This window comes from Protomyctophum parallelum, assembly GCF_964188405.1.
Source record: "Protomyctophum parallelum genome assembly, chromosome: 8".
Lineage (NCBI taxonomy): Eukaryota > Metazoa > Chordata > Actinopteri > Myctophiformes > Myctophidae > Protomyctophum > Protomyctophum parallelum.
Genome location: NC_139703.1, coordinates 31617072 through 31643448, shown reverse-complemented (window position 1 = coordinate 31643448; position 26377 = coordinate 31617072). Strand labels below are relative to the sequence as shown.

The 26377-nt window shown below is 44.9% G+C and overlaps 1 protein-coding gene across 1 annotated transcript in view; it reads right to left on the bottom strand.

Moving 5' to 3' along the window:
• Positions 1-26377, bottom strand: part of ephb2b (eph receptor B2b) — a 192350-nt gene that overhangs the window by 125065 nt on the left and 40908 nt on the right. The window lies entirely within an intron of this gene.

Sequence of the window (26377 nt, the reverse complement as noted above, 5' to 3'; positions counted from 1 at the left end):
ATAGTTCTGTTTGATTGAATATGTCAAAGTTGACATTGAAATTCTCTCACAGGGGATTCTCTCACAGGGGATGAGAGCGCCAACAGGGCCAGCAACACCCTTCACACAACACCCTTCATACAGGCCATATATAGCCACCACCACCAACTAGCGGGCACATGCTTTCAACCCCATGGCTCTGTGGGGGCAAAGCTGGACTGGAAAGGCAAAGCTCCTCATGGGTACAGAAGAGGGGGGCCACCCTACTGGGTGCAGAAGAGGGGGGCCACCCTACATGCCACGGATTAGCTGGTGGAAAGGAACACCTCCAGTAATTGGGGTCAAAGAGAATATGTCTCCTGTTTGTCATGAGGTCCTCTGTGGAAAGCAGATGACATTCCATTGGCCTGGCGGCCTCGCACACTACAGGTTCAGCATACGCACTCTCCATACTGCTGTGTTTATTCACCGTCTTTCTTGCTCTCTCCATCGTTATCTTGGTCCTTTACACTATCTATGTTCTAACCCCCGCCTGAAGCTTCTGTGTGTGTATAGTAAAGGAGAGGTCTAATGAATTTCCCCTCACTGATTAGGATTCTACTATGCCGTTGAGCTCCAGCAGACGGAGAGAACATTCATCAGGTGCTGGGTGTCAGCTGCTACTCCCAAAGTCCTGGGAGGGAATTAGAAGGCTCCTTGACCAATGCAGCTACTAGGACTCACTGCTAGAAGGCACAGCTAGCCCATGACTGTACACGGCGGCTATGGGAGAGCTTAGAGATATCCAATATTAGAGGGGGAAAGCAACACCTAGTCACCTACTGTACACTTGAGATATTATAATGAATGACCTAACAATAAACCAACTACTGTAGTGCATGTTTTGGATAGTGGTTAAGTAGACAACAAAATGCTTTTTCTTTTTCAAAGAGAGCACTGTAATGAATTCATACAATGCAACGTTCAACAAATTCAACAATGCAACGTTCTCTGCTAAATGAAGTACAGTTCCTATGCAAAGGAGACATTGAATAGGATTTTTGGTGAAACTTGCTTTTGGCATAGTCTGGGTCCTGTACTGGCATGCAGGGTATTCCATAACCCTTTCTGATTTATATTCCAGAGGAAGCCATAGCTTTTAATTAACAGGCTCCACACGTGTATTTCAGCAGCCTTGTTCATGCCTACAGTGTATATCTCAGCATCTCTCGACTCTCACCAATACACACAGTGGGAGTGTGTGTGTGTGTGTGTGTGTGTGTGTGGGGGGTTACATAATAGCAGATTTCATATCCCATATCACAAAGCCCGAATCGTATAATTAGGCAGATGAGACTGCATTTGTGCTGCCATTGATAACCTTGTGTGTGACTCTGAGCGGGTCGGCCTACACAAGTCTTAGGCAGTGAAATAGTAATTATCCCCCGTAATGATAACGATAATTAGCGTAGAAGTAAAGTGAGAATAATGAACACCCTCGATAAGGGGAGGAACACTGAGGGAGAACAGGGAGTGAATTTCCCCAGGAATGTGAACATAGACACAGGGTACTACTCTTCCCTCTGCCATCTTCCCTCTGTCTCCATTTCACATCTCTGTTACTCTCTCTACCCTTTCATGTGTCACTTCTTCTTTTAAGCTTGGCCCTTTTTCTATCTTTCTTTGACGCTCCAGCTGTCCATTTCTTTCTTACTCATTTTCTCTCCTTCTCCCCGCTCTCTGTGTCCTGTTTCTGCTATAAAGGGCTCTTTTTCCTTGTTTTATTCTGTCACATTCTTCTCTCTCTCTCTCTCTCTCTCTCTCTCTCTCTCTGTCTTTCCTGCTATCAGAGCGCACCATCTCCCTTCCCCACCTGCCTCCCTTCTAACGCTCTGTCTCCCTGCTCCAATCAGAGGCTCACAGAAGCTCGCCCTCAAAAGACTGATCGCCTCGCTTCCTGCTGCTGACTAAACCTGAGTGCTGGCAGCCACACCGATTCATTACCTCCTGCAGCGCTAGGGCAGAACATATACCTCACAGCGCTGTCAACTATTGCCTGGTCTCAATCAGAGGACCCCAGGCAGCAGTGGAACACGGCCTGCACAGACAGAAGCTCTGACCAGTCATCAAGAGGCGAAGATCTGGGATTGAGACCCCCATGAATTACTCGTTTACTCATGTCCATGCATGGGCAATTACGGCTAGAACATTACCCCTGATTAAGTTGGTATAGATACAGCAAGCTTATAGATTGAACATGGATGAATTGGCCTATGGGTAACAATAAATTCAAGAAAAGTGCAGTCCTGCATGTGCATCCCAGGGCAGAGAGCACTACAGACAAAACCCTGCGTGTGTATCCCATGAGGGCAGAGAGCACTACAGACAAAACCCAAGTAAGCCTGTCTTGATGAGGCGTTCACACAGCCATCGCACTGAAACCTGGAGAAGAACTCCAGCTGTTTCTCTGAGTCTAGGACTGGACACACATTCCAAACCGGGCCATCCAGTACATTCGTATCACTGACCAACCATGCATCCCGAACAGGGATTTCAATTACCATGGTGCATAGGGGGGGGGGGGCGGTGGTAGATGAGTAAGCTTAATTAATAATGAATTACTCACAATACTCTTATATTATATTTAATTTTACTTGACAGTCCCGTGTCGAGGACGCCCTCAAATATTCAATGAGAGCGCGGTCTAGAAAATGCTTACTGGACAGCGAGCACTTCCTCAAACACTTCCTGAGACTAGGTAGGAGTTTAGTGCTGATCTGAGAGAGAGAGAGAGAGAGAGAGAGAGAGAGAGAGAGAGTCTGAAGTGACAGTCAAAGTGATGAGGGGGGTGGAGGGGGACCATGGTTCTTCTCTAAGAGGGGTCGATGCTGCATCTCAGCTTTCCACAGAAAATAGTGGACAGCATTTTAAATGAAGGTTAGCGGCAGCACCCGTTCACAGGCTGGGCCCACAGACAAAAGAAACTTTGGAGCACATAAGTACCTCTCTTCAGGTAAATGAAATCAAGTGATTGCTTTGTGTACACACAAACAGGCCTGGTTTGATAAAGTATATTCATCCAAAATGGACACAGCCTCAGTAAGATGGACGGCATTGGACGTGCTTCCATGCACAATGATTATTAGCCGTGCTAAAATCTTCTTGACAGGCTCTAAGAGAGTATTCCAGCATGTAGTATGGATATGCGCGTGCCGCATGTCTATTTTCTACCTCCCTGCATCTCGGCGCAACACTCAACATTCATGGAGGTTTACTTTAGGGTCCTGTTTGACTGCTCGTGTTTTGGCTGGAGGTCACGGAGGTCAGGGTTTGAGAGATGGATGGCCAATTACTGAGTGGAGTTGGACAGATTCCTGCAGCCTGACTGACGGATGGGAGCTCTCTCCACAGGCCTGAGTAATCTCTCTCTGGGACCACAGTACATCTTCCTGTTCCTACGTCTAACCCCAGGGCAGGAAATGTAACAAGTGTGCAGCCTTCTAAACGGATGCACATCACTCATCGCTTTAGCAGTATGCAGTCACCGCGAAAGAGTAGGGCGGTACTGTACGTTCAACCGTGGGTATTTCGTTGTAGCTGGGGAGGAACTCGTAAGAAAGAAAGATTCGGCTTTTGGTGACAAGTTTGGACAATTTTTTGGTATGGTGTTAGGTATGGGCAATTGGGCATAACGTTCTCAAAAACCTCTGCAAACGACCCCTAGTGGTCTGTTTGCAGTGACTTATTAGTATGTAAGTATATTAGTATGTATGGTTGAAAGCTAAAATAATTGATAAAAGAGATTTTGGATTCTGTTACTATTGGGTGTGCCACATAAAATTAGGAAGCAATTACTTCTGGAAAGGCGTAATTTTCAATGGCTGCCAGGAGCTTAAAATGCCCATAGCTGAGGTTAGCAGACTCCCGTGTCTTACATGAACTAAAGCTATGCTTAGTATATAGTAACGAAGGTACTTCCTTGTGATACTGTTGGTACTGTAATGCAGTACATGTTAATACAAATCCTCAGTGTTCATTTACATTTAGCAACACTAAATGTAAATGTTGATATTTTAGTGTAAAGCTGTGTGTAAACTGCATCATTATCCCACATCCTTCGGTGAAGGGCAGTGTCACTGGTAGTCATTCTACATAGTGGTTAAAACCAGGGAGAAAATGGGTGAAAAAAACAAGATTGCATCAAACTATATTTAGATCCTACGGTATAATGAGGATGTTTTTTTGAAGAGGCAATTGACTTCTAAAACGCGGCATGCACAGCAGCAGCTTGCAGGCATGAATTACTTTGATCTTCCTCATTCATTCATTCATTCAAACCATTATTCTCGAGAGTCATTGAGGTTTCCCTCATTTGCAGTGTCGGCGAGATACAGTACAGAATTGTAGCTGCGTCCGTCTACGGAAACAATTCTCCCAATGTTGAATTTCATATGAAAGTAAACCTCCTACATCGTTTTCTCATTGGTATGATAATGCCAGGTTATAAAGGCATAACCAGTCAGAACTGTCAGGCCTGCAAAAAGCTCAAATATCGCCTTGCAAATAAGCGTTTAAACATCCATTTCACACCTGGAATCATTACATTTAATGCCCTCCACCATGTGTGAGCATTACGGCAGCATTATGGAGTCGTGGAGTAACATGAGCAAGCTGTGCTAAATACAGAACCCTATAATGGACTCGGAAAAGAAATTAGCCCTGATTAAGCGGGGGGTAGCAGCGGTATATACCCCTGAGAGTGGGAGGTATGATTCATAGCCATACTGACGGACATGGCTACTGTATGGCATGTTGGGCAGAATAACAGTCTGTTTCGTTTACAGAATTAGTGGACAGTGCCCCTGCACCAGAGCAAAATAACTCGCGTATCTGTCAGCGCAGGCCGGGACCATTAAGGTAGAGCCCCTCAGCCACCACCACATAACAGCGTACGCCTGTGTGGTAAATGAATTCTTAATCCTGCTTTTACAATGAAACGGGGGCTTTGTGGACGAGGTGGCACCAACCCAAACCCCAGAAGCACCGCTTTTTTTGCTTCTTCTCCAGAAGTCGATGGCAGCTTGGCATGCAGCCCTGGGTATCCGGTACACTTTAACATGTGTCCTTGGTGAGGCATCACTCTATCGGGTAGATTTATAGGGACTCGGGGGGTTCTCGTTGGGGTCCATGAAAAGGCTAGTTTGGGGTTAGGATGATGATGTAGGTGCTCTGGGAGCGATGAGGTGAGCGTTGAGCACAGAGACGAGGACCGAGGTCGGAGACCGGTGTCTGTTCCAAGAAGAAAAAAAGAGGGAGAGGAAGTTGGGTGAGTTGATTTTGGCAGGGGATGGTGCCCTGTGAAATATGCTACCGCACACACACACACACAGGGAACGGAGAGCACGGACCGCTGACAGAATGATACAGCATGGTGTTCTCCGAGGGGGGGGGCCCAGCAGGATGTACTACAGTAATCCGTACACAGCCGGGCCGTGTTATCATTCAATGTAACTTAAGTTGTCAGCGGGGCCAAGGAGCAACGGCCGAAAAAACTACAAAAACTAAAAAAACTTTTAAAAAAAGTTAAAGAAACAAAAGCTAATCCTTGACATCTGACTCCGTTCAAGTCCTCCGGTGTCAACTTCTGTTAACTGGGTTTACAGTTTCCACTTGTATGTCCTTTTCCATAGATGATGATGTACAAACATTTGATATGAGATATTATACCATACGCTGCAATGCAATAACACAGAGTAAGATAAAACACATTATGATACTACAGTAAACGTGATTGTCTGTGCCCGGGATTTAAAAGCACCAATTCCTATTAATAATTCACGCAATAGTGTTTCTTATAGTTATGTGTAAATATAGCTACAGTATAATATATATAGATAAACCAAAGAAGAAGTTGAAGCCTGCGGCTGGCCAACATACAATAGCAAGTATATATTCTACTATTTGTAATGACCCCCCTCACTGCTTCATGCTGGGTCTGTGCAGCCTACAGTACCTGTCCTGTTATTGTTCAAATAAAGTTTTCAAATTTGGGATTTCACTTGTTTGCAGATCAGTTCAACATACATGAATATAACCATAAATAAAACCCTTTGAGATCACTGCCTTTTGTTTAATTATAATTCAGCGGAAACATCACAAAGACAGCCTCAAAGATGTATTGTATGTCCCTGCTGTGAGCATCAACCATAAACATTATTCTTTGCAATGCAGGCGAGGTTTAATGGCTGAGCAAATGGAAGCAGTCAAATTAATAGTCTGCGCTGAAGTAAGCCACTCAAGACAATGAATGAGGACTATTATCAGGCATTCCATTATTTGTGCAACAGATGCCAAATTTGGGATTACAGGCACAATATATTATCCTTATTCACACCGTAGGACGTTAATAAAACAATCCCAATGACATTCATGACATATAGCGCTTAGCTCACAAGCTACATGACACAATACCTTTCCGACAGATTACTATTCCACACAGAAGGCGGTAAGTTATTTCTCAGAAAGTGTCACTGTCTCCCAGTACCTCACTGACGATTACGACGCCCTTGTGGCCCAGACAATCATTTAAACGTATAGCATTTATTTTTCCACACGTCAAGAAGATGTGTTATTGCTATTAGCGGCACCTGTAGGTGCATCATTAGCGCGCAGTTTTTCTGGCCATTAAAATGTACTTAGCTCTGAAAGACACCATATTTCATTGTGATACAAAGTGCACCATGGTGAATGGAAAGACATCAATCTACACAGTAAATTGAGTGAATGGTCACCTGGGCAATCATAGGCTTTGAGAGAAACTTACACTTGGCTAATAATATGGGCTACAAGATTTATATGTGCGCTTTCCATATTATCCCCAAATCCCTGAGAACCTATCGAGACTAGTTTAACAGATGAGTGAAATCAAAATTGTTCAGGGGGAAAATTCTGCAAAAAAAAAGAAACGGGTCCTGCACCTTCCAGTCAATGTAACTATGAGCAGTGCGCAGTGTGATGCACACACGGACCACAGTACACAGAATACCTATAGCTGGATTTACCGTGTGCCAAAAATAGCCGTTCGACAGAGCTCACAACACGTCACACACAACTCATGCTGCGCTCACACTGACAAAAGCGATCAAAGTGGCCAGCTACTCTGTCGCTGAGGGACCAAGTGTTGCTGAAACTGCTCATTGACGTCATTAAGCAAGCATCATATAAAAGAAAATATAAAGTATCTTCATGACACCAATCACCATATGGTGACATGAAGATGGCTTGCTTTGAAAATGGCGTGTAGGCTGCTGCTTGGTCGCTGCTACTGTGAATATAGCATAAATATAAATTAAGCCTAAAGAAAAGACGGGCAGAAATTCACAAACCGATCTACATCAAAGTGACAGCTTTTCAGACATCATTACTAATTGACTTGACAGAAATAATCATGGCTAGCCTCGCATGCCTTGCCTAAGAGCCATTCGGGAGAAAAGGGGATGATTAAAAAATGTACACCGCCTCATGTAGGAACATGAACAAATCTTTTATTACGCGGCCGTGCGGTCTGTGGCTTTGCATGACAGATTATGTCTACATATATCCTTGCTCTCTTGCTCTTTCTTTCTTTACCAGCACCAGAGGCCCTGTAGCATAGCAGCACCAGAACAAATTATTGTATTGACCTAGAAGGCGTATACATTCCGCCAGCAAATAATTCTCTATACTGGAGGTAAAGGAGTAGGCTACAAGAGCCCATCTTTATCGCTAATTTGTGTTACAAGAGATGTCTCTGGTGGTCTAGCACTAGAAGGTCTGAAGAAAAAAGGGCAAAAGTAGCATGTGCTTAAATTCATATTTAGAAAATGTTTCAGATGTCAAAAACTTCTTAATTGTATTGTATTGTATTGTATATATTGTTAAAAAAAATGGTGATGGTTGATGATGGTCATGAAGAGGAACCTTCTGAAACCTTCCTGGGCAAAGATAATTAACTTCAAAATATCAAAAAAACGGTCAAAATGACCTCTCAGACCTTCTAGTGCTAGGGAATTATCCATCCAGGGAAAATGCAAATTATTTCCATGCCAACGTTGTTTGACTGCCAGTGTCTGACACGCCTTGCGGATTCTGGCGGCTCTGTGTGAGGTGGTGGGCGAGGAGGAGAATGAAGGAGTCCTACTGTACGTGACGTCCCTGCAGATAGAGATACATACTCCTGAGAGATAAAACAGGTTCTGCAATTAAAGTGTGTGTGTGTGTGTGTGTGTGTGTGTGTGTGTGTGTGTGTGTGTGTGTGTGTGTGTGTGTGTGTGTGTGTGTGTGTGTGTGTGCGTGCGTGCATGCGTGCGTATGTGTTATGTTGGGGTTATGTTAGGGTTAAGGCCCTGCCATTCATTGAATGCGTCCAACACCTGTGTCATCAAACGTACCCACCGTTTACAACGGCTCTGATGCTTGCTACAGTAACAGTATATGTCAGGGCCTTTAGGGGTTAGGGTCAACAAAGGTAACAAATTGCTTTTGACATCCCCACATGAGTAATACATGTGTGACTGTGTGTGTGTGTGTGTGTTTGTGTGTGTGTGCGTGCGTGCGTGCGTCTGTACCATAGACTGTAAAAAATATGGACAAAGCGTTCCCCGGGTCTAACATGAATGTAAAATGAAGCCTGTCAGTCCTTGAATTGTAAATCGCCATCTTTCTAGATCCCTTTGGGCCCAGCTGGCCCATTGGCTGGCCCAGACAACGAGGCGGGACTTCCCCCCTTCTTCTTAGTTGTTTTTTATTTTGACTCGAGTGGGTGGGGGATCCCGTTCATAGACTGTAACGGTAGCCACGCCCCTCAGAACATACGCGACTTTATTCATTTTTTAAATAAATGGGACCATAATTTTCCAAAAAGAATATTATGACATTAGAAATGAGACTTTAAACTAGTGACTGGAAGCAGAAAGTATTCATGACCATGTTTATTAAGGTAATACAGTCTAGGTGAAGTTGGGCCCAAATACATGGACTTCTATGGGGCTATGGGTTTTTTTGGCAGCGCCACAACAGGCCATTATATGAACTTTAAGGAAATCCCGATTTCCTTGTGGCTTCACAAAATATCTGTCTGACTGCCCCCCTGGTCTGTACTTATGTGTGTTCAATAAGTGGGCAGTATCTCTTTTTATTGACAGCCTGCCCTTGCTTGGCTGATAAAAGGATTCACCCTCTATTTGATATCTGGCCCTACTAAATCCTGGTACATCAACCACCGAGTGCCAAGACAGGTCATTACCAGGCTGACAAACAAATCCAGTTTACGGCCTATTCTACATAATTTTAAAGGCCTGTTTATAAGTGGTTGTAAAGTCCTGCACAGAAGCCCACGCTGACACCGCCACATCCTTATCATTTGAGACTTGCTGATACGCTTGGTCTGTTGACCTATAAGCCTGCTGTTTCTTGTCATGCAAAATAGTAGAGCAATAACCATATAGTCCTCTTGTCGTTTAGAATCCAATTTCAGATTAGTACCATGATAGTGGCAGGCAGACCATCTTACCCAAGTCCTGTTCTGAACCTGCAGTCATTAGAATACCTGGTGGTTCTATTTTTCTACCAAAATATGAGTACAATTATTCATCTCCCCCTCTCACCCCCAAGCCTGTCGGTGTGTTAAATAATGCCAAGGACACAATTTAGAAGAACCTTGCACACTGCACCTTTAAGCAGCGCAAGCGCTAGGACTTACACTGGACTGTCTTTGGACTGTCTTAACCACTTAAACCATATATATTTTGTTGACTGGAGACAACTATACTGAATGCCTATATATGGTTGTATTGGTGTGATCGTCAGTTCTGGACAACTGCCTATTGATCCCCTCAGGTCGTTGGCGACATCTTCACGTGCATTGAGTTTGAAGTCGGTTCAAGTCGGATGGTTCTCAAGATACTAGAACTACAGACGGACGTACAGACGGACAGGGATTTCATACATTTATTTTGCAATTTTTCAGTGTGGTTGCCCTTAGGGTCGAGTTGTTCACATCCCTAATGTAAAGCTTTACTATTTCTAGAGTGTTGGTAATAAAACCTCCTCAAACATTGATGTTCATTAGAATATAGCATGGGGCGGCCAACCCATCACAAGGCCAATTTCTTCGACATTTCTAAAACACACTGAAGTCTAATACAGAGACCCTAACAAAACCTTTAAAACGGCAATACATTATTGCGCCAAAGCGCCGGGTTTAGAACCCGTCTTTAGGCGTCTTATCAATGGCTGTACAAGTACCCATATCTGTCTATCAGTGACACGTCATTTTACTTACTGGCCTGTTGAAAAGTGGTCCAGTAGGGACCATTTACTGGCTGTCAGAAACTAAACGTTGTTCTACAACACCCTGCCAGGTCCCACAGCTGTCTGCTTGACCTGGAATATTCATGAGATGGAAATACACAAGATGGCTGCAACCGCTTCCCTGATTCTCCGGTGGAAATCAAAAACACTATATGGATGAATATATTCATCCATTTGGAGTGGGGGAAAACAAATATAATACATTTATATTTCAACACTGATCCCAAACTCAGAAACAGAATTGTTTTGCAAAGGTTCAATTTGACTCAAATTTGACTCTTTACTTTTATATCAACCCAATTGGAAAGCGTCAGGGAGTCCCTCGTTTCATGACTGGTTTGTTGAGAGGTTGCAGCATACGAAGAAATGGATACATAATGCATATTGCTGTCAGAGATCCCATTGTGGTGTGAGCGCAACATCCCTTTCTCTTTTGTTTTCCTTGAATACAGTGTAATATTACCCAGGTTCAATGGCATTGTATTATTATTTTTTTCCTTTCCTTATTTTTATTTTATTTTATTTAATTTTATTATTATTATTTGATTGTATGGTATTGTGTTTTATTGTCTGTATTGTATTATCTTTTCTGTAAAGATTTCGTTGTGTAATGTATTTATTATTTTCTTGTCTAGTTTTGTTTCATTTGTTGTCTTAATCGTTTGTATGATTATTCTAGGTACATTCTCAGTTATTCCCTTGTGACTATATCAACCCAATTATTATTTTTTGGGCTTCAATAACTTGATAGAGCTCTCATTCTGAAAATATACCAAATTCCACACGCTGTATAGGAAATGCATCCATTTAGTTTGAAGGTTAAATGTCATTGTTTGATTGTAATATATTTGTTTAATCAAACCTGCCTCCTATAATGTCATAAACATGTGACCAATGAATGTTTCTTAATCCATTTTGGGCGGGAACCCCTTTTGGCGTTTCAAACATTATGTTATAATTTAGCTATTGAAAAATAGCAGATCTACAAGCTCATAGCTCGCCACCGAGTGGCACGCTATGAACTTGTAGGTCTGCTATTTTTGAAAAATCGTTAAAATGTGCCTCAAATCTTCCCGAAAATTGTCATGATTTAGAAAACATTTATTTAAAATTTCGACGTCAGGCCTGAATGGGTTAAGCACTTAAACCCCAGCATCTGTTCACAAGCTTGTCCTGAACTTGTCGATCGCCTTTTTTTAAACAAGCCTTTAACATTACCAGCATTCCTTTGTGCTGTGATTTCATTCCTGGTTCAAGTCAAGACTCAAAAATGGCCCTTTGGCAGTTTGGCTACATCGTGTTAAATGATAAATGTGACTCATCTGGAGTTGTAAATGTTTCATGAAATCTAAATAAATGAGTAGTTCCTCTTCATGGAGAAACCAGTGTTTGTTCGACTCAGGGTCGTTTATCATTACTCGCAATCAACGAGAACCACTCGGTGTGCACGGGATGAAATGATATGCCAAACACAACGGCATGTTGGAAATCGCACCGTAATGGAATTTACAGCAACATTAACTGTGCACAGCCACACACACACGCACACGCACACACTCACACGAATACAGTAGGCAATCTGGAACCTCACATTAGACACATCTTCGGCTTCGACAATGCTCAGGTTCCTGTAACTGCTACCCCCCTAACTAGCAAATATTCATGAAATGAGCACGTAATGAGACATCATTATTATTGTCTGCCATTTAATAACATGAGGCAATCTCATTAGGAGCACGGTTGCAGGGCAGATCTTAGACCCATGCATGTTCCCTGTTTCCCTCTCTCTCTCTCTCTCTGTCTTTCTCACACTCACTTTTCTCTCGACACAGGCAGACAGGCACATTGCATGCACTATAAACTGTCTGACAGAAGGCCGCTGCATATTATGTGAAGTTACTTGGAGCCAAAGTGACTGACTTCAGATGTTTTGAGCTCCTTTATAGACGTATAATTATGTATGATCATAGCTTTAGTCAAAGAGCTATTTCCTCAAGACAGCTCATGGAAGGAAGCTTGACAGAGGAAGAAACAAAAAAGTAGTTAATGTAATGGCATTAATATCATGAGTGATAACACAATTAATAAACATCTCCGTTGCACAGAAATCTATATTAAAGTGAAAGTAACCTAGGTACAGTAGAATATCTACATTTTCAGGAGGCTCTGTGAAATGGAAAATAAAACTATATGGAACCATTTTCATTTATTCTATGCGATATGGGCTGTTAGTAATAACTGTTACTTTGTGAATCACTGGCAAGACGCCAAAACATCAGTGCCTGGAGCAACATGAAAAGACACAACATGGTGCAGAAAAGATTAAGAAGTGCGCCCTGTGCCCTGCCTCTTGGTCTCCCATCTGCGCCTTTGCATTTCTGAATCAAGCTTTGGCAACAGCTGCACTCGCTTTTTTAGTTGGGCACACGATCTTGTGGATGATCACAAGAATGTTAACAAAATACCTCCCAGGAAAAGCATGGAAATAGTCATGGTTCCCACCACCGCCATTTGAAATATTGCATTAATTAATATCTCCAGGATTAACAATGCTCAGTTTATGTGATATGAATCAACAAACAACGCTCCTATGGTATGAACCAACAAACAGGCGAGAGAGCAAACACAGGGTGTCAGTTAAAACTCACTGCAAGCAATGTTGCCATTTTGTTCAGAACCTAGATGTAGCCTAATTAATGGACCAGTAAACTGTTGCTGTGACCTAGTAAACAAATAAAACACATTCATAGATTAATACAATTGTATTCTTATTTTACAGTTACATTATGAATACAATGACATGTTTAATTCACTTGTATGTGTTGGTTTGAGTGACAACAACCATTCTGTGCCTGGCTCTGATGTACAGTTCCCTCAACAAGTAATGGCAATCCTATTGGCATAGATTTAACCACTTAAATCCACTAGTGAGTCTAGTCTATATTTACTAAATTATAATTGCCTCTGTACTTTTTCTTCCCTCTCCACAAAATAGCTTTGCCTAAATTAGCCAGGCTCACAACATTGTGAGCCACAAAAGTATATGCATGGGTTCAAGTGTCCTGCTTTCAGTTATGCTATAACTAAAAGCAATATAGTTATAGTTAATTCACGTTGCAGGTTAATTGCAGCGCTTCCTGTCCACGCGTCAATCCTGAGGAAAACTGAAAGGCGTCATCGACGCGTGTGAGCATCACAGGGGTCAATCTAGGGGAGTTGATGCATCGCCAGTCGATGCCGCCTGTCTGCCAAGAGTCATCAGCACTGTTTTCCCCTGTCTGCATGGATATCACACCTCCCCCATCTCCCTCCGTCACCAGCCTGTCTGCCATTTAATCAATGGCGCTGGTGCTGTACTTAGCCTATACTGTATGTTCTCACTCAAGTCCTCAGCCCCCGCCTTCCAGAGGCGGGGTGTTAATACTTAAGCTACGGGTGCTAGAATCATACATGAACATTCAGAAACGATGAGACAGGTGTGAAAACGTGAAGACGTCCTGTACGTGGAATGAACAGGTGTGTGTGTGTGTGTGTGTGTGTCAGTGTGTGCTGAAATTAGTTGAAATTGTGTCTCATCACTCTCTGTGGATGATGAAGCCTTATTGTCATCAGGGTGTGGGAGAGTGCTAATGGGCATCTCAAGTATGAATGGTCAAATAGTGGTAGTGGTTAATCCCCCCACCAGTCAAGTGGCACGCCTTAGACGCTGTGGGCTGTATTTTGCGTGTCTTAAGTACCAGGTCTTATTACCTAACTTGAGTAAACTAAAGACCTGGAGGCGTGATCAATGCCATTTGGCTATTCTGAATGGCCTAAGAGCATTGATCACGCCTCCAGGTCTTTAGTTTACTTAAGTTAGGTAATAAGACCTGGTACTTAAGACACGCAAAATACAGCCCTGTGGGTCTAGTCTTAAGGCCTATTCATACTCCAGTTTTAGGTGATACGGTGACCACCGAAAACTACAACATGACGTCACTCTGCGGTGGTAAGTGACTCTCCGCTCACCCAAACACAACGCTCTGTTTTTACTAATCACCGTTTCATCACCTAAAACTGCAGTATGAATAGGCCTTTACACCCTTGGTCTTCCTCCTGTATATATCTGCAATCCTTTCCTTGTCTCTCGTCTGTGTCTCCTCCTCGCTCTCGACTCTCTAACTCTCCCACCCTCTTCTCTCGTTCCACACACCTTCTTTCTATCTCTCTCTGCCACACTCCATAATCTGCTCACCCCCCACCCCCCCCCCCCCACCCCCCCCCAACACTGCCTTATGGCCAATAGATACTCCATATCCAACCTCCACCCCTCCACCCGGTCTCGTCCCATATAATCTGTGACCCGAAGAGGAGGCGAGTGCACCTCCGTACAACCGTGACGGTTTTTACCACGCTCTACCATAACACCCGCCCACCCGACTACCTCATCATCATGCCGCGTGGCAGGGACCACACATATCACAGCGGAGAGCAACGAGACCATTTCTGGGTTCTTGGATTCCAGGTCAATGAGCTACAAGCTCCTCTCTCTCTCTCCCTCTCCACACGTACGTGGCTTTGGAAGAGTTATAGTGGGTCACGGACCCTCAGAGGTCTATGAAGCAGACACAGGGAGGCCATTCCCCGTTTTCACCGTGTGCCTGCCTGCTTACCCACCCACCCACATGCCGTGCTGATGGGGAACATTACTTCAGCCTATTATACTACAGACACAAGAGACCAGTCTAGGCTTTGGCCTAACCCAAATAAAACTCACTGTACTGGCATGCACACCCCCAGAAAGAAAAAGGAAAAAAACTCCACAATCAACATCCTCTTTATCATCCACTGTGTGGCACAATGGATAAAGTGTGTGCCATTAAGGGACCTTTAAGGCCAGTCTGTCAGCAAAACTAACAGTAAGTGCTGCACAGTGGAGACACTGGATACGAGAGAAGCACAGGCGGAGAGCTAATGGTTTCATGGTGGTCAGCTAGCTATGAATGACTGAAAGAACGCAGAGAGAGAGAGAGAGAGAGAGAGAGAGAGAGAGAGAGAGTACAGTGAAGACTGAAACAACTAGGGACAGCACTCTTTGTCCCTAATCTGTCTGTCGTCACACAGTCAAACAGTCCAACAGTGTGCAACACGTATCCATTCATCACTCGACTGGAAGCTGGGAATTGTTCGGCAAAACAAGCGGAGCCACAACCCCACGTGGCGCTTAGTGAGAGCTATGGTCAGCTAAACAGTCAGAGTGCTAGGACGCTGGGCATAATGTGTTCATTTTGACTGACATTCCTGCTCACAAATCATCTCTGTTTGCAAGCAAGGAGATTAAAAAAAAACTATATCGCAGATTTTGTCAAAGCCAGATCCTCAATTGAGTTGGTGCACTAAGAAAGTAGTAATGCAGACAGTAGAGGTGCCAACTTTTTATCACCCAACATATCCTTCAACATGTTTATTTACCATAAAGACAAGACAAGTGTCATCATTCTGCATATGTCATGTGTATACTGTATGTGCACAATGTTTACATTAGCAAACTGCCAAAACATAAAGGAAGGACATTTCCATAGGCGTCAAGGAAACTGTCACTCTAGTGAACCCCAAGGGGAAATTACCTCTCCGCATTTGATCCAGCAGACGCCTGGCTGTTCATACCGGATCCGTAATAACATGTTTATTTTTCCATTTTGGTGGATAATAGACGGAGGAAAAACAGAATAGACGCCAACACTATAGCTGCACATCCGCACATATATACACACAGGCTAGACCTGCCGTGCCCTGGGCCTCACAGACATTTGTAGTCCAATGTGAACCTGCCATTAGGGGTTCATTCATTTGCTCAGGTACACTTCGACGCGGATCCTGGAGGATAGAACCAGGGTCCTTCTGGTGGACTCTCTCCTACTGAGGCACTGCTGCCCCAATGCACGCGCACGCACGCACACGCACACGCACGCACGCACACACACACACACACACACACACACACACACACACACACGAATGCTTAAGCAGACATGTTTTTTTTGCATTGTAGAGCCTACAGAGGCCTCCTGCAAACTCAATTTTATAACTAACACATAGAGGCAAGCGCATCGAATATACGGATATGCATGCATCATCACATACACACACAGGCAGACCACACAGAAACAGCAAGTATATAAAGCATCTGTAACCACTCCAGACTTTGAGAAGGGTCCCTGTGCAGTACACCATGCTCAACATGCTGTCCCGAGTACCTCTGTCACCTGGTATTAGCCAGACACAGGGAAGGCCAGACCCAGAATCTATTATCCTTCTAAACCCGGATAAATGTTTGATTTACAACCTGCAAAGTAAACAAACAGTCCCTGACTTGTCTGAAGAGGAGATGCTCTGTGGTTTCTGTTGTTCTCTGTGGAATGCAAGTGTCACTCTTTGCCTTTTAAAGCAGTGTCTGTTTGTTTTTTTCCCCATTACAGTCACTTAGTCTGGCAGAGCAATTTGTTTTCCTTATCTCTGTAACAGCCAAAAATGCCTTAGTCTCTGACTGACCTTCGGTTTAACTTCTATCCCTGTGTTTACTTCTGACACTGATCAAAGAGAGATGGCTTTCGGAGCAAATGTGCTGTAAAAAGGGACTGCACATCCTTTGTCTATATACTGTATGTGACTTAATCAGAGCCTTGCTTGAAGGAATAGCTGTCTTTGTTGTGCAGTCCAATATGTAGCTACTTGCCTCACTACTATGAGGGAAAGCTAATGTAGCTAATGTATGGTATGTCTGTCTATAAATCTCTAGTTCATGGTGTGTGTCTGTCTGTGGCCGGCGGGCGGGCAGATTATGGCCTAATATGGATGTCAGCAACACAATTCATGCTAGGCAACGGTTTTATGCTGTATATGGGGATCCCCTATGTCAGTCAGACCTGAGCGCTCGATTGCACGTGCGAGAGAGATGGAGCCAAGTGTCTCACCCTCTCTCTCTATCACTCCGTCTCACTGTGTGGATGCATAATGTGCACCTCATAGGCAATAGGCATCATGTGGTCAATTATTTTAATAGATCCATGGTGGTGGTCACCATTGCTGACTAATGCATAACTAACGTGCCACTGGAGTAAGGTTACATAACCGTCAAAACGAGCCACAACTTAACCGTGTGGCTGTGTCCATGTGTGTGCGTGGGCATATCATAGGTGTGCGGGGTATTGTTGTGTTAAAAATGTATGTTGGTGTTATGAGATGGGCTTGGTGTGACTATGAGACTATGAATTCACAAGTGAGTTCACAAGTGTCAAATCTGTCATTGACAATACTGTATATTCAGGAATTGAGTTAGTTTCTATGCCAATAACATTTCTCTTCTTCTTCTAACTGATCTGTTCAGTACTTCAGGCAATATTAGCAGACAGACAGGGGTGAAAAGATAACCTCCGCCCCACCTTTGGCCCGGCAGAGATAACATCCTCTGTATGGCACCAAAGACAGCGCAGGGACTCTGTAACTGAACACCAGCAGATATAGTGGTAGCAACCAGTGTGCAATGGAAAGAAAGGGAGGGGGTGTTTGTCTGTTTGATTGATTCGGTATGGCCTCAGGACGGCTTGCAGAGCTCAAAATGAGGATGGAGAACGCTGAGCTCCTGTCAAACTGCCGGAGCTGGCTGTCTGTTTCTATGGAAACTGGCTCGGAAAGGTGCCAAGGTGTGATGGGCAGTCTGTTGTCAATCAAAAAAAAAAAAAGGGGGATGCCTGGATTCCATTGTCCCCCAGCAGAGATAACTTTGTTCTACAGGAGCAAGCAGGGTTTCATATAGAGGAAGACTGTAATGGAAAAACCTGTTGAGCCACATAGTCTCAGAGCTGTCTCAACACCGGGGCATCTGCGGCGCTGCAACGGCACAGAAACAAAAGTCTGATTTCCATATCAGGAGTCTGCCATCTGGATTGCATTGCAGTCGACAGCAAACAGTTAAAACCCACGGCTGTTCCACCTGGTTTAGCTTTGCCTCCTAAAATCATATCTTATTCTACAGTTCTAAACAAATAGGTGAAATAACCGCCCCCCACCATCTTCATTCCTGGCCTGGAGCGGATGTGTTTCGCTGAACCTCATCTGAACGGCGAGTTTGGACTCCCAGTCTGTACACAAACCCAATCCAACAGCAACAACAGCATGATCCATCCCTTTAACCCAAGCCTTTTTTCCATAACAACTTAGCCTCAAATATAACCTCTCGCTGAGGCTACAACCGCACATTAGGCCCGGTATAAGAGGGGATTTCCACAAAGCCTCATCCTTGGCCAGATCCAGGACAGAGAAAACACATGAAAAGGGAGTCTGCACAAAAGCAGGCAATGCCACACAAGTAAAACATTGTTGCGTGTCAGAGGTATGCGGAAGTCCGTCTCCATAGCCATTCGAAAGTCCTGAGATCCTTAGAAGCTGCAAATGCCTACATACAACTCAATGTGCTTTCCTCCTCGCTGTGTGTGTGTGTGTGTGTGTGTGTGTGTGTGTGTGTGTCGCACGCTTCTGTGCTCCTCGCCTTTTCACATTGACAAATCTACTTAAGGAGTCTGTCAAAGTGTACCCGTAGAAAGGCATCAACAGGTGGCAGAGACAGACTGGGAAATAGAACAACGGACAGGAAACACTTCCAACGACACAGGACGTTGAACCATAAAAGCAGACTGAAAGAGATTGAAAACAGAGACAGAGAGGAGACCAGAACACTGAAGGCCCATTCATTCTCATACAGTTTTAGGTGATTTAAGGTGACCACTAGGGTTGGGTGACGATACGAATACATCGTCAATCGCGAATATACGAATCCAATCGCCGAATATTTTTATTAGGCGATTTCTCGGGACGATTTAGCCCAATTAACCTGTAAAGTGTGAGCAACATGTGAATCAATTTGGCCCAGCAAAGCGGCCGGGTGGAAATCACCTCCTCCGTTATAATGTATGCTCCCACAGTCCCCGCACTCAGCAGCATCGGGCACCGGGGCACGGCACTTACGGCAGCCGCCAGCCAAAGTAAAGGCTGGGAGCCTGGGAGCTGAGGAAGGCTGTAGCCTACATGTTGTTTAAGCTCCGTCCCATGCATTTAATAATATACAGTCACAACAGAATGCACACTGCTGTCTCGTGTCTCATCACAATCCCAATGCCGCACCCGTGAAGTTGGGGGGGAAAATAAAAAAACTGTCTACTAGTGTTAGTGTATAGGCTCGGGGATCATAATATCGCTTAGCTTAGCATTAGCTTAGCGTGTAGCCCCTACTGGTGCTGCAACCCACTGATTGAACTTCATATCCGCCTGTAATCTAAGTTATTTTTATTGACAACGTGAACGAACACCGACACCAGCGCTGCAAAAATAGACAGATCTACAAGCTCTCAACGCGTAGCGAACGGCACTGCAAAAACAGGCAGGACGCGATGCCTTGAGAGCCTGTGGATCAGCCCGGCCGCAGCAGCTTGTGGGCTCCGCTGCTCCGCTCCGAGCCTCCGACTGACCGGTGCGGGGAGGCAAGGGAGCAAGTTACCCTGGCTGCGCAGCTGCGCTGCAGAAACAGACTGATCTACAAGCTCTCAACGCCTAGCGAACGGAGCTGCAAAAACAGGCAGGACACGGCGCCTTGAGAGCTTGTAGATCTGGCTTTTTTGCGACCTGCAGTGAGCTGTTCTCACTTTACTTTTATGACACGAATACATCGTTAATCGGCGAATATTTGTCAGACGATGGGCGGTTGAAAAAAATTGGCATATCGCCCAACCTTAGTGACCACCGGAAACTACAACATGACGTCACGTGGCGGTGGTCACCGGTCACACAAACACCTCTCTCTGTTTTTACTAACCGCCGTTTTGGTGGTCACCTTATCCTAATATAAATGCACCACGTCTCTGTGTGTACATGTGTATGTATGTGTGTGCGTATACGTCTGACACTGAAATGCACATAACTCTAGAACCGTTCGCCCCACCGACTTTGACACACGCGTTCCACATCACCACAGGGAGTGCAGTGCACGGTGTCAAGTCCGTCGGATCGCAGGTTGTCCGGAACCAGCACAAGAGCGTCTATCCGTGCTCTGGATATGCCCTGTTCTGACATCATGTTCTGACATGATCTGCATATACTCCATATTTGGGCATGCCTGACAAATAACTCCATATATGGGAGTAAAAGGGACATGGACATAAAAACTGGGTGGGGCATTCATTTCCAACTTGCATCGTTCCAAGTAGGCCAGTGCAGTGCCCAACAGGCACCGGTCTAGTCACCTAAAACTGGAGTATGAATAGGCCCTGAGAGCACAAACATGATTAAAAAGCGAACTGAGGTACTGAGAAATAGAGCAGCTAGACTGCTAGAGTGACATGGATAAGAGTGAGGGCGGGGGGAACTGGGGGAGAGGAGAGGGGAGAGAGAGAGAGAGAGAGAGAGAGAGAGAGAGAGAGAGAGAGAGAGAGAGACAGACACACACACACACACACACACACACAGAGGGTCCGATTCACAGGCATCACAAGCCTGGGGTAACTGCCTTGGGAACCGGCTAGGGCTCACGTGTCGATTGGCATGCAAATCAGGCTGGTATGTGGCTGGATGTGGGCAGGGGAGAAACAGAGAGAGAGAGAGAGAGAGAGAGAGAGAGAGAGAGAGAGAGAGAGAGGAGAAAGAAGGGGGAGAGAGAGAGACAGAGAGAGACAGAGAGAGAGAGGAGAGAGGGAGAGAGAGAGAGAGAGAGAGAGAGAGAGAGAGGGAGAGAGAGAGGGAGAGAGAGAGGGAGGGGAGAGACAGGGTTTCCGAGTGGCCTTCACAGGCAGTCATTTGCCAGTGTTCACGTCCCATCAATATCAGGCCCCCCATTAATGAGGGTCTGGAGGGGAGATGGTGGGGGAAGGCTAGGGGGAGAGCGTCCAGGTGTCAGCAGAGCCACAGAATGGGAATAAAGAGGGCACGAGCAGTGATCCGTGAGGAATTCCACTCCGAGCAGCGGGATGAGCTTGGGGGGAGGGGGGTGCAGGGGGGGCTAAGATTGTGGTGCTGATCAGTGCAAACCGCTACCCTGGGGGAGGGGGGGGGGGGGGATGGCATCTTTAGCATCCTGGCCAACGCAGAGAAAGATTGGTTTCAACATAATTTTACTTTACTTGCATGAATGAATTCATAATTTAAGCAAAAGAAAGAAAAAAAGAAAGAACATTCTCAGAGACGGATGACGAGTGGAATTTTCACACTCCCACTGACTCGTCTGCCGCTGACTGATGACAAGTTCGGTTAAGGGAAATGAAGTATAATAATCACAGACGTAGCAAAAGTAGCAGATCTACAAGCTCAAAATGCGTCGCTTCACCTTCAAGCATGTATATCTGCTACTTTAGATACTGTTGTGTGGCGCTGTAGTATGATCAAGCAGGGGGGGGGACGACGACAAAAAGTTAGAATATGGAGATAAGAGGTATCTTGGCCGACAGCAACGATATATCTCACTGTGTGGTGGAGGAGAGAGAGAGAGAGAGAGAGAGAGAGAGAGAGAGAGAGAGAGGGCAGGGAGATCATTTGAAGGAAGGGATTTGTATTCTTCAATGCGTGAAGGCCTTAATGGTTGGGGCTGTAGGCGTAAAGACTCAAATCATGTTCAGAGCATACTGTATACCCAGTCCCTCCCCGGGAGGACGACGGCACGCAGCGTGTCATGTTCTTCTAAACGGGTCTAGGGGTCTGAGAGGGAGTGTATAGCATATTGAGCCAGGTGTTTTAGGCCCGTCACCATTATTACATAATCGCCTAATTGCAATTATGAGAGATAATCGTCTTTGCATAATCGTCAATGGTTTCCATGTTGAAAAGTGTCCATACATTTTCAAATATTTTTCAAAAATAGCTGATCTACAAACACGTCACTTGTTTGTAGATCAACTATTTCTGCTATTTTGTAAAAAAAAAAGGAAATAAAAACAATTTAATGTATTAAATGCGTCAGTGATTTCTTTGTATATCTAAGTCATTTGTCATATGTCTGCCCTGTGCAATTTGTTATTACAAAGCCTAAAAGGCAAACCGAAATACAAATTGTATACATTGTTCAATGCAAAAAACAACAATAAAAAATTAATCGTCAAATTAAAATTGTAATTGTGACAGTGACAGCCCTATGTGGGTGGACAGTAAAAACTGTGGACAGTAAAAACTGTCCACCCAGTCTAGTAAAAACTGAACAACTTTCAGATTGTTTGTGCATTGGCATACATTGTGCATGTTTTAACCTACGTGGATGTAGAATGTACAGTGTACACTTCTTTGTGAACATGTCGCGTGCACATTCATTGTCGTTTGACTGTCACATACTGTATGTATGTGCACATGGCGTGCTGCTGCAGGTTTTGTGTACATGCGTGAATATTTTAACCACTCTTAAACCCTACTGTATGTACTTCATTGAATCCCCTAGGAATCCATACTATGCTTTCTCCTTGGTGGTCAGCCATGCAGGCTCCTGTGCTATGCTGTATTTTGTACTCGCTTATCTTTATGTAATAAACCAAACGAGGAAACATTGTCAAGCTTCCTGCTGTCTCTCATCTCTTCCTCCGTTTTTGGGTTGTTAGTCTGGTAGAAATCTCAAGTCTCTGTACACAGTCAGACTAGGGTGTCCAAAATAGTTTACCACACTAGCTCACACAACATTGCAATGCGTTGTGAGCTTGTAGATCGGCCATTTACCGCTGAATGTTTGCGCGAGAGCAGGGACAAGAGGGTCCATTTGGCTAATCATTTGTGCTTAAAGTGCGTGCAAGATCAGAGGGGCCCCACCGACCAATCAACACACAGTTGACCCGCTCACTCTCATTGAATGACTGGCCGGGTCATGTGACCAGTGGTTCTCACAGGGGCAGTGGGGCTGTCAGAAACAAGAGGGTGGGGCGCTAGTGCCGCATGCCTGTGTCATTGTTTGTGCCGGGTGCCTCACTGCTGAACGCAGGCAAATCAATCCTGAAACATCAGCATCAAGTCCAAAGAGCACAAACTGGACGGGACGAGACAGGACAGAGGCAGCATTGTGCCACTGTCTGGGAACTGAATCAGGCAAACCAAGAGAAGGGAGCATTTTGTCTATCCGTGGACTTTCTCGGTCGCTTCATTTGTCTGTCTGTGTGCGTATTAATCTGTCTGGCTTGTCTCCCTGCCTGTGATTACCTCTCTTGTTTCTGTCTCTCTCACTCGCTCGCTCTGTGGCTTTTGTCTTTTCTGTTATTCTGTCATTCCCTTTCTCTCTCTCTCTCTCTCTCTTTCTGTTTCTCACATGTTCACTCACTCATCAGATTTCAATTTTGTCGCAGGTTGTAAAATCCAACAGCGACTAAAGGCGCTGAACATCAAAATGTGGAAAGGCAGTGTAGAACTACAAAGCACTAATTTGATATCCTGTTACAAGCATCCCTGGTCTGTCGCCCAGCCCAGATGCATTCCTTCCGTGACAAAGCGCACATGGACTGAACACTGTCTGGCGTCTTATATTGCAAAGCCCAGGGTGAACACGCCACGGCGCATGTGAGTAGTTTGCAGTGCACTGGGCAGAATTCAACTCCTATTATAAATCCTTTGTGATGTGGTTTAATACAGGGTAGCGGTTTATTATTTAGCTTGACAAAGAACGCTTACGCACACCACAGCTGCAGCATGGCAATGCAAAATGGGAAAAGTAAACACATTGAAATCAACCTTGTATACTGTAAAATGACGGGTGGATAGAGTGACAGAGCTTGTAGTCCCAAGATACATATACCCCCCCCCCCCCACACACACACACACACACACACACACACACACACACACACTAAGTGTAGTGTGTACACCTTTCCTGAAAATTCCCTGGTTGGTTAGTTATCAGCAGGGGTTTCAGCTGTTCAGCTTCAACCTTAACTAAATTAACCTAAATAAATAGAGGCTGACTCTAGTGCAACTCCTTTGGAAGGAGGGAAGGTGGAGAAAAAAAGCACACCACCACAGCTGTGAGAAAAACACACGACACAAAGGTTGCCTTGATTTCCAGACAGCTCAATCATTCCTGAGGGTCAGACTGGGCCCTGGTGAGGAAAGTGACGGGAGCAGTGTGCGTGTGTGTGTGTGTGTGTGTGGAGGGGACTATAGGTCTCTACACGTCTGCAATGACTCTCTCTCTCTCTCTCTCTCTCTCTCTCTCTCTCTCTCTCTCTCTCCCCCCTCCCCACCCCCCCAGTGACCTGTCTGGGTGTTGGGGCCTTCGCTGAATAACCAGGCCTCGTCCGGCACATTGAGACGGAGGCTAAAAGGTTAATTGAACCTCCGCGCTGCGCCTTCCTCAGTGTAATTTACTGTGATTAATGCATGGAGGTTACTGTCAGCCTCATTTACTAATTGTCCACAGCGCCACGTAATTAACCACATCTGTAAAAGAAAGGGGGGGGGGGGGAGGGAGAACTGTATGGGTTCAGTACGAGCACAAGAGGCTTTGTCCGGACAAGTCTGACCCAGTTTGTCAGAAGACATCATCGACACCCTGGAGTCCTGGACTGCCTCGTGGGCAGCCTAAAGCAGACACGATGAGTCATGCGTCTTGATTAATGGTATTGGAAAGGCAGTTCCAATACCAATTCTCTGTGTTTATTTATATTTACAACAAGCTTTTGTCGTGTTTTTTATTTTTATTTTAGCTAAACTGAGTACAGCAGGTGACGAAGGCTCAAAACAGGTTTAGCTGACTTGGCACAGTCCTCAGTTAGCAAAGGTCTCCTTCACAAATCGACATTACAAAGAAAACAATCACTTCAACACTGCAAGTTTCCACCTGAAAACGCCTGACTTTAAAATAAATCACATACACGAGGCTGTGAGAGCTCAGAGATCAAACTGACTGTGCATCGATCAAGATGAGTTCTCAACAGTGTGACACCCAAAGTAAACTTTCAAGCTTCTCTGTCGGCCTATGCCTATCTGGCTCCGATCCATACGTCAATTATGTTCTGGAAATGCAAGAGGTCAGATATACTCTTGTGTGTGATGAGGCATTCAGCTCTGAAGTCAAACTAAAGACAAAATGCCAGCTAAAATCATATACTTCTTCTGTCTAGCCTAGTTTTGCCGAGTAGCTCTTCAATCACACAAAGAAGTTGTGAATATTCAATTCAGGAAACCACAAACGATACCAGAAAAGACAAATATGAAAGTCGTACAGTCCTCAGCCCAGAGGATTTCATGGGGCCTTCTTTTTTGATTATATGGATGGCCAAATTCCCCAGACAACATGCTTCTACAGCTTATCTCTGCCAGAGTGTGTGCACGCATTAATTTTCCCTGTGTGTTCTCCCTGCTGGGTCGTGTGCCTGCATACTTTATGCACATTCGGCCAGCCCAGTGATGTGACCTTGTGTCCCTGTGTGTGTGTGTGTGTGTGTGTGTGTGTGTGTGTGTGTGTGTGTGTGTGTGTGTGTGTGTGTGTGTGTGTGTGTGTGTGTCTATTCTCTAACCGTCCACTCTGGATAATAGGTGTATATACATTTTAATCTTGGATTACAGGGCTGACTTATGGGAGGGCTCTCTTTTACAAGACTGCTGCTGCATGCAGGTAGCCAACGGCACAGGACTAAAGCTGGTTAAGACATTTCTCCCCTCTCCTGTTCCCGACCAGTAGGCATGCTCATGAGTAGGATGCCGCTCAGAAGTTGTCATGGGAAGGAAATAATATGTCACAATGACAAACGAGGTCTGTTTCTATTAAGGACAATTCATTCAAGTATGACACTTTTTATGCTGCAATGCTACAGGAATTTAAAAGAGAATGCCCAGGATGAAATGGAAAGGAAAGAGTTAGCATGTTCTCCCTGTGTCCCCTAGGATAGGTACCCTCACACAAAACATGCAGTAATCCTGTGGTCACTAAACTAACTTCCCCTGGCCAGCCAGGGTGCCTGTTGGAGGGGAAAGGAACAGATCGGAATAACGTGTTCCTTCCACGTGCTACGTCCGGCCGGGGAAAACTCCCCAGAGGTGAAAGCTTGGACTCCTCATGCATTGAAGGAGGCATGAGGTCAGT